Source organism: Dermacentor andersoni, chromosome 1 (assembly GCF_023375885.2).
Source record: "Dermacentor andersoni chromosome 1, qqDerAnde1_hic_scaffold, whole genome shotgun sequence".
Taxonomy (NCBI): Eukaryota; Metazoa; Arthropoda; class Arachnida; order Ixodida; family Ixodidae; genus Dermacentor; species Dermacentor andersoni.
Genome location: NC_092814.1, coordinates 225,027,734 through 225,037,800, shown reverse-complemented (window position 1 = coordinate 225,037,800; position 10,067 = coordinate 225,027,734). Strand labels below are relative to the sequence as shown.

General features: G+C 45.0%; 1 protein-coding gene across 2 annotated transcripts in view; it reads right to left on the bottom strand.

Annotated features, from left to right (window-relative positions):
* The window catches only part of LOC126547956 (RYamide receptor-like), a 428,248-nt gene that overhangs the window by 313,022 nt on the left and 105,159 nt on the right, over window positions 1-10,067 (bottom strand). For both annotated transcript variants that reach the window (XR_008609184.1, XM_050196020.2), the window contains exon 2: window positions 1,084-1,120. The gene's annotated coding sequence lies outside the window, so the exon portion shown is untranslated. The remainder of the gene's footprint in view (window positions 1-1,083; window positions 1,121-10,067) is intronic.

Below are 10,067 nucleotides of genomic sequence, written 5' to 3'. Positions count from 1 at the left end.
CGTAGTTCTTTCTCTTCGCAGTCTTCTCAATGATCGTGCTGTGTGTGCTATGTATTTCTCTCTCTTCCCCCATGTATCCCTTTTTTATTCAACTGTCGAGAGCGCGCAGATGCTAATGGTGCGTGTGAAAAAAGCCTCTTCGCGAAGTATGCTCATTGCTGAGACTTCAGCGGGCGAGAGAGATTTAGATAGAGCAACGACCCTTGGAAGCGGAGTTGTGGAGGAGAAGCAGCAATCTTGAATTTCTTTTCTGCTTTGCCTCAGCCTATTACAAGTGCCCCGGTGAAAAATGTTGGCCACACACAGAGGCAAAGTAAAGGTGTACATTCTACGCAACCTTTTAGAGTTAATGGTAATACTACCGAGTGCCGAGAGCAAGTGAAAATTGGCGTTTAAGGAAAACACCCTGCTTCGGCCAGTTCTACCTGTGCAGCTGTATTCGCCTTATTACATTGGGATTGCTCGGCAGCTGTTTATATGTATTTAGGGTACAATACACACGACCTTGTGAGACGTTAACCCCGGTAGCCTGGGAAGAAAACAGCGAATAACCCTGTCATTAGCGTTTGAGGTATCTGAAGCTTACTGTCCCATGGCTGCGCAATCAAACCTAGATGGAAGTTCTGATTTCTTTATCGAGCGTAGTCAAGAAAAAAAATTTAGGAAGCGATTATATATGCATTTTTTATTTAAGTGCGAATAAAGCATTCAAACAGCTGATTTAGCGTAACGAGCGGCATTTTCTGCATAGCGGTATTATCTCTTATAAATTGAGTGACTGTTCCTGCAATGAAAAAGGCCAGATACATTGGAAGCCGCGCCTTGAATTTCATGAATCGTGTTCCCAGTTGGAATGTGGTTTACAAAATTTTGAACAAGGGTATTATATTCGTGCTTCGTTAGATTTTGCTGTTCTCTTTATTGGGACAATGCCTTCTGACTGGAACTGCTAGGGTTTTACCACCAGCAAATCATACGACGACATCGATTAGCGTCTCTGCGCTTATACGTTTATTTCACGCTGTTCGCACGAATTCGTGAAGTGTTCTTGCTTTACTGCGTTGGTTAAATTGTTGTACTTACCATTACAGGGACTTGATCTTCTCTCCCGCCATTGTCGCTGCACATGCAAAGGAAAACATAATATGATCATAAATAGTAACTCTAACAGCCTCGGCAGTACAAATAACGCCTGCCTGTAAACAACGTCTTAAAGAGAAAGAGCTTTTCGTTCGTAAACGTTGTTGGTCAATGGCCGATCACCATTTGTTACTAAACGTTCGCTATAACGATTGGTTTGCGTTTCTACTCACGAGACGCTCAAGCGTACGATCAGCTTTGCAACCATGGGACGAGGTCTTACACAACAAAGACGCTCTTACCCGCGAATGATTTGTAAGAACTGTACAGGCCAACTATGGCGTAAGACAATGCGATAACTAAAGCACTGGCCGGTGACAGAGAGATGCTATGGAAACAAATTCTGCTAAAAGGCTGCGGCTGATGAAAAAAAATGGGTCTTGATTCACAAAGATTTCGGAACATTAACCAATTCATCAGAAATGACGCTGACCAACCATGATAGCGAACGGAATAGTAGCGAAGGTGGCTAGCCGATAATTAGCACTCTTTTCGAATGAAAACCCTCGCGAATCTGTCTGCTGCGTCGTGTTTGTCTCCTCTCGTCACCGTCCTGTAACGCTGTTTCCATCAAGTTCAGTAATGTAAAAACCAGCCCATTTCAACACACTACTGAAGTCTGCTGGTAGGGGTGCTGGTAGAAAGAGCAATGCAAAAGCCCCCGGAATCATCTTCACTTAAGTTTGCTTATTGTGGCACACCAGTAAGGTCACATACGAACCAACTTGCCGAACTATTTGCCTAATACGGGACTTTTCAACGACATCAACAACTGAACTCGTGATCAATACGTGGAGTTAATGAGTAATGACCTAATGAAGGATAAACACTCTCGTTCAGTACAAATATATGCCGAAAACTTGCAGCACTAGTCATGCCTACTCAACGTTGACACCGACTGTGGCTGAGCCACTCACGTAGGATTTTAGAGAGCCATCATTAGGGTTCTCTTGAGCGGGCCGCACTATTACGTCGGGCGAGTGTGTGATGTTAGTCCGGAGGAATGATTCAGGGGCATGAATATTTACATAACACCAAGCCCCTATTGTGACGTATTTTACTGCGTGTGAAATATCATTTGCAATCTTGGCGAAGCTAATGACAGCTACGCTCCTGCAATCGGCTGGCGAAAACAAGCAACGACTGACTGTTCCCTTCAACTCCTGTTGACGTTCCACCATGGCTTGACGTTAAAGAAACTACGGGGTTTTACGTGCCGAAACCACGATCTGATTATGAGGCACGCCGTTGTGGGGGACTCCGGAAATTGGGCCCGTTGGGGTTCTTTAACGTTTAACGTTCTTTAGCATTTCTCGAGATCCGCGCGTATATCGTGCGCAATCTCTGACATACACCTCCTGAAAGGAGAGGAACAAGGCAGGGCCCCGGCTATGCCACGTGCCATGCACGCGAGGTTATCATCGACTTTATTTTCGAGAATGTTACTATGAATTGGAATACACCCGATAAAGATTTCACGGCGAAGTTCTGCGCCTTTGTCCAGGCCTTTCGAACATGGGCAAGAAAGCATCTAACGCGCTTTGTCATGCGCAATAACAGGAGTGGCATGCTGCACACTTCTTTGACGTGAAAATGTTACGTTGTCAAGCACGCGTGGCATTCCCTCATATATGGTCAGAGGAAATACTAGTAGTGCAGATGTACCCTTTGGTAGTGCCAGGCGATCCCATAATCAATTGCGGAAGATGCGAGAGCACACTAGTTTTTGAGAGCACAAGTGTGACTGACATTTACTATACCGAAAACAACAATAGTTGAGGAAACGAGGAAACTGCGTGCGCGGCTCTTCTATTGCTCTCGCTGAAAAAAAAAAAAAGTAATTTGGCAAGGTCTGTGCGGAGGAGCGCATGCAGGATGAGTGAATATATATCTGTTAATTATCACTCGCATCGCTGCTTTTTCTCGCTCTGTGTTGCTTGATTCTAGTTTGGTAAAGCAGTTGATGTCCTGCACCCTTCCTGTCTCTTTCATAGCGTGGTTCCATCTTTAGCGCTGCAGATATGCCGCAGCCGGCATCCACCTAGTTCAGCTTTCTACTTTATTTTCTGCATTTTTTGTAGCAAAGAATGATTGGTTTTGCTTGGTTATGACAGCGTATCGCTCTGTGTTTAGCAGTAAGCAGCTTTTCAGAAGAGCACTTTCTCTATCGTTGCGCGGAATGTCTGCTTAGAGGAATTTTTCTCGCTCAATATTATATTACTTAAATGTGTTCGTAGTGTCCTGAGAAACCGAGTCGGACACTGTCTTTTCGAGGTAGACAGAATCAGTCAGCGACAGTGACGTTTGTGACTGATGTGTGTTGCCAGATTAATGAGGCGACATATACGTCAATGTCGACGCTTCAATAACAGCAGTGTTTGCACCTGCAGCTTAAGAAAGTGAGCTAACAATGCTTAGCGTCTTCGAAAGCTGTTGCCTATTATGGGTGCGTCCACAGGCGGTTCATCGGCAAAATCGTGCGCGGCAACTGCGCACTGAGTGGGCAGATCTATTTTGCTAGTATTCTTCTTCTCCGTTTCTATTTTTTTTTTTCGTCATCTGCTCCGCCGAATAGCCGTTCCAATCGTGCGAGCCAATTATGAAGGAAAAGAATAAAAGAAAGAAAATAATAATTATAAAATATGGCCCCAGGAGATGATCGCCGCGCATTGTTTAGCAGGCAGCTAAAAAAAAAAAATAATTAGGCAGGTCCGGAGGAAAATTTCAGAAACGATTCCCCATCAAGTCGAAAGTGGACCAAGTTGGTCGAAGCAATGATGGTAAAAAAAAATGTTACTGTCAAAACGGTTCATACGAATGCGCCCACGAACGGAGGTTGTCTGATTCCGCGGCTGCCGCGACTCTTAAACGATATAGGGAATCCGTATGGAAAATTCAAAGTGGTTGACATATCCGAGCAGAAATATTTCTCTTAGGGCAACTGAGCCCCTTTGGCTGTTTCTTTACTAACAGTTCCACCAGATCAAGTTCATATGCGCCAAGTTAATCACAGTGGCATGCTATATATTTAAGAGACATAAGAACTGGGTTTTGATTAATTTTAGGACAGCGCGATAAAACTGAACGCGTAGAATGCTTGCACGAGACAGTACCGACTGTAATTAGATGTAATTAGTAAAATGAGTGTTTGCCCCCGTTACATTTTCAGCTCATCAAAGATTCCGCATCAAAGCTTGTAAACAAGGCTTACGTGCAGAATCCTGAACGTCTTTTGTGAAGTTGAGCGAAGTTTATCTCCAAAAGACAACTTTTACAAATACATAATTTTGAGTGTTATAGGAGGTCCGAAGGTAAATGTAACCACCAGAAGGATTTCCCAGCCTAAAGCGAGCGCAATGTAGTGTAGTCAGTGACGAGCTAGTTATAGTAAATACATATGTGACAAACACACAAGGGTTAAATAAACTTTAAACGAGTTATACAATAGCTAAACTGCAGCAAGAGAAAATGCTTATACTAGGCAGAATGCACTTATAGCGCCTGAAGAAACATACAGTTCTAGAATATAGACCTGTATTAACTACGGATGATTGTCAGCCATTCTCTTAGATATAAAAGATAAGTCAGATATTTTTATTTCTGCGTGCATTTGTTTCCCAGAATGATATACCCGCGAACATGGTACTGAATTTTCCATAATTAGTGCTCACTTTAGGAAGAAGGAGGTTTTGATTCACTGCGAATTTTGTGCTGCTGTTATTGATGACAGGAGTCACACTTATATTCTAATAATGAATGACTTTCGGCGATATAGTTTCAACATAATGAATGATAATTTTATAAACAATAACTGACCCAGAGGGAGTACGCTAAGTCCTTGATGAAGGGGGACATTTGTCAAAGAAATCGGCTAAACGTCATGAGACGCATTGACTAGCTATGGAGTCGTTCAAGGTGCTCCACAGGAAAATGTCCAGTTCCCCCAGACGGACACGCAGTAAGAAAGGCGAATATGCGTATATGCATAATACTACGAAACGAGATCGAATGTGTAGTTGAAAGCTCTAAGGACAAAGTGGATACCTAACGCAATTTTCTGAATTAGAGACCGGTTATAATGAAGTAAATTAGGGGGCTTATCTAGTCCAATACGCAAACATTTAGCACTGTCTGAAGCTGGTATAGTATATTTCCCAAACGTTGATGAGACAGTAATCCTTATATCACATTTCCCAGTGCAAAACACCATGAAGTGAGTTTTTTTGAAGCTTCATATGCAATATTTTACTTAAGCACAAGGAATGAGTTGATATAGCATGCGTTTAGGGTTAGATGGGCTCGGCGTTTTATGTGAATGCACAGAAACAGGCAACGGCCGAGCGGAGCGAGCGCCAGTACCAACAGGAATCACCGTCTTCTTCGTCTTCTGCTGGCGCCCGTATTTGTCACTACAATCACTCCCCGGCAAAAAAGGAGCCATCCTGGCGACCTGTGGAACAGGAAGCACTGGTGGCCATGGTGCGGCTTCAGTCGGTCGACATGAAGAGTTTCGCGTCCGCGACGCCGTTGGTCCCTAGATGGCTGAATGGGCTCAATGACGCAGTTGACCGGGCACGTCTGTCATAGAACCCGGTAAGGGCCGTCATACTTTGAGCTGAACTTTGTAGGAAGGCCGGGAGTAGAGGACGGAACGCGGAGCCATGCCAACGTTCCAGGTGAATATGATGGAAAAGACAACCTTGCGTCACGACCATGTTTCTGGCTGGCCTGGTCTTGCGCGGTAAATGAGCGTGCGATCTGACGACATTCTTCGGCATAAGTGGCGGCTTCGGATAGAGTCGTAGATTCGGAGGCGTCGGGGCAATACAAAAGAATCGTGTCCATAAACGAGGAAAGTTCGCCACCACAAGGAAGATAGAAGGGAGAGAATCCCGTGGTAGACTGATTGGAGCTATAGTAAGCATACGTAACAAATGGAAGGATGCGGTCCCAGTTAGTGTGGCCAACGGAAACGTGCATGGCGAGCATGTCGCCGAGAGTGAGATTAAAGCGTTCAGTCATACCATTGGTTTGCGGATGATAGGCGCTTGTAGTTCTATGAATAATGTTGCATTCGTGAAGGAGGGCTTCTACAGCTTCGAAGAGAAATGAACGACCACGGTCACTCAGTAGCTCGCGACGCGCACCGTGTCGATGAACAATGCTGCAAAGGATGAACAAGCTGACTTCACGTGCTGTGGTCGCCGGGAGCGCTGAAGTTTCGGCGTAGAGCATGAGGTAGTCTACGGCAACGATGACCCAGCAGTTGCCATCTAGGATGTACGGTAGAGGGCCGTACAAATCAATGCCGATACGGTTGCTGTGGCGTTGCTTTGCTGGCATGTCGACGAATGCAAGAGACGGAGAATCGTAACTGGAGACAGACGGAGCGCCATACTCACCGGGCAGTGGTGAGCACGAAATAGCTTCGGCATACGAATGCTTACGGCCTGACCGGTAGACAACATGGATGGCCTAGTCCTGTAGACGAAGCGCCCAACGAGCTAGGCGACCAGAGGGGTCTTTTAATGACAACAACCGGCACAGGGCGTGGTGATCAGTCACTACGTCGAATGGACGGCCATATACGTAAGGTCGAAATTTGGTGATTGCCCAAACGAGTGCAAGACACCCTTTTTCAGTGACCGAATAGTTCGTTTCCGCTTTGGTGAGAGTGCGGCTAGTGTAAGAGACGACGTACTCTTCGAAGCCAGACTTACGCTGTCCGTGTGGATTTCTGTAGGAGCGTCCGGGTCAAAGTGGCGCAGGATAGGTGGGGATATCAAAAGATGGCGTAATGTGGCTAACGCGTCTTCGCAAGCCGTAGACCATGCCGAAATGGCTTGGCTGTTGGCAAGCAGCTGCGTTAAGGGGGCGATTATGGACGCAAAATTACGCGCGAATCGGCAAAAGTACGAACACAGGCCCACAAAGCTACGGAGTTCTTTCAGCGTACACGGCCTGGGGAACTCGGCGACGGCGCGAAGCTTGGTAGGGTCGGGAAGAACACCGTCCTTACTGACAACATGTCCTAAGATGGTAAGCTGGCGGGCGGCAAAGTGGCACTTTTCCAAATTAAGCTGCAGTCCAGCGTCTGAAAGGCAAGTTAGGACGCTTGCGAGGCGGGTCAGATGGTTGGCAAAGTCCTTCGAAAAGACTACGACGACGTCCAGGTAGCAAAGACTCGTGTGCCATTTGAGCTTCTAAGAATGTCGTCCATGAGACGTTCGAAGGTGGCAGGTGCATTACGCAGGCCGATCGGCATCACGTTAAAATCACATAGACCGTCTGTGGTTACAAACGCATTCTTGCACAGTCAGTCTCATTTATAGGGACCTGCCAGTACCCAGATCGAAGGTCCAAAGAGGAAAATAACTCTGCTTCTTGCAAGCACTCGAGAGCATCGTCGATTCTGGGCAGCGGATAAACATCTTTTCGTATGATCTTGTTAAGGCGCCTATAATCAACGCGAAATCGGATGCTACCGCCTTTTTCCTTCACCAGCATAAGTGGGGAGGACCAAGGGCTGTGTGAGGACTGAATAACGCCACGATGAATCACGTCGTTGACTTGTTCCTCAATGACACGGCGATCAGCGTAATAAACTCAGTGTGGACGCTGGCGTAGGGGTGCATGGGTGCCGGTATCAATGTGGTGAACGCTGGCGGATGCGCGGCCCAAGAAAGATTGCTTATGATCGAACGACATCCGAAATCGGCAGAGGAGCTCCAAGAGTTCCAGGATCTCCAACCAGCACTTCCACCAATTGACAGCAAGCGTTTAAGGTTAGATGCGCTCGGCGTTTTATATGAATGAACAGAAACAGGCAACGGCCGAGCGGAACCAGCGCGAGCACCAGGAACCACCGTCTTCTTCTTCGGCTTCTGCTGGCGCCCGTACTTGTCACTACAGGGCATTATTTAAGTCACCGAGCTAATTCGTGGCAGAAGTATATTTATGCTTTCGTGAGAGACATAGACTGTCATATCGTTAGCGTATAAGAGACATCTGGTATGATTTGGGGATCTAGGAAGGTCATTAGTAAAAAGTAAAAACAATAAATGTCTTAAGACAGAGCCTCGGGGGACACCTTGGTTGATGGTTTGAGATGATGAGTATTTACCATTTATTTCAACAGTATGTAGTTAGTTATATAGATAACTACGAATGAATTACAAAGGCGAACCCGCGTATGCCAAAAGCATTGTTTGCGCAGGAGAATATTTTGATTGATTGTGTCGACTGCTTTGGTTAGGTATATAAAAATGGTTCCTGTATCAAGCCTGCATTACCAGATTTTTTAATTTGTTCTGTGAAATGAATGATTGCAAGTTCAATTTAGTAATCATGTCGAAACCTGAATGGATTTTAACTTTCGGAAACTAATAGGTGAGCCAAATACAGAAAATTTTGTCAACTACTTAAAAAGGGTAGTTGGAAACATGGCGATAGTAGACCGTTTCGCGGTCACCTTTCCTATACTATATGGGAACTATTTTACCAGTCTTAGAACTTCATTGAAATACTCCACTTTGAAATATCTTAGCAATGAGATTACCTAGGCTGGGCGAGATGTCACGATTTACGAGCAACCAGATGAACTTCTGAGACATGAATACCAGCGGCTGTACTTTTAAGCGATGAAATAACACAAATAACTTGAGCGTATGTGGTTCGTCAATATAAAAGGGGTGAAAACAGCGAAGTGAATTGATAAAGCGAAGACTATCATGCAAACTACCGGAAACACTAGAACGATTGCTGTAAACATATATCCAGCAATAGTATAAGTGTTTGTTCCAGATGCCATTCTCATTAAGTGCGATTAATTACTTTTCATGTTTAGGAATTACGTCATCAGCTGCCAGTTTCGTTTAGTATCATTTTGATTGTTCATAATTTTATCTTAAGGTTAAGTCCGCTTTACATGTTTTAAGACACCAGCCAGCCTGTTAGAATGAGCACGGTGTATCGGTTCATCAATGCAACATTAATTTCTTGAGTCTTTATCTTCTTAAGATTTTCTTGCAGCCTTTATTTTCTTTCTTCTAAACGTGTGGTGTTTTCGTGTGGGCTGTCTCCGGTGTTTTACACAACTGTGCCACAGATAACGACATGACACTGCGAATGGTGGCACAAGAACCAGCGCGTGCACGCCCCTGATATTCTAGCGACGTCTTTGTGAAAACACAAATGTAATCCAACTTTCTATGGCATAGTGCTCGGTCCTACTCGACGCAATTACTCAAGTTAATCACAGTACGGGTCGTGCGTTTTGCTGATTACACCTTTATGAATGTCTCCTACCGACCTGTAGCTCGCGCAGTAGAATAAAACAACAGTCGGCCCACATCGCTGCGCGGAGCTATAGCTTCTTAATTAATGACGGATAAGTCCAAGAGAGGATCTTCATCGCAATATTTGTGTGCATGTGCGTGCGTGCGAGTGTGCGCTTTATCAAGTTATTTTCAGTTCATGGCACGTTCTGGGGGCGTTGTGATCTTCCGAATTTAATTCATTAGGTTAATGCTGTATATGGCTTATTGTTTTTTGTTTCGTTCAATATATACTCGTTACATTTGAACTTGTAAACTACTACAGGTATATACATCGTTGAAAATGTAGCGAAGGAAGAGGTTGAGGACGCGCAATGCAAGGACTCCTTCCAGCGCCACATTAGTCGCCATCAGGCCAAGTAATAAACGGCATCCGAGAGATGCCCACCTCTTCTCTCTGTAACGTCGAGTTTCTTGCTAATGGCTTATTAAGAAGAAAACGCTCACGCTTGATGCCCAATACGTTCCGAATATGCCACGCTTTCTTCAGTATAGTAGTGGCACATAACCAATAAAAAGTCGGGTCCTCGTGGTCCTCAGGCAGAGCCAAAGGTATGCCAAGAAGTCGAATTGTGGTGTGAAAAATTGACC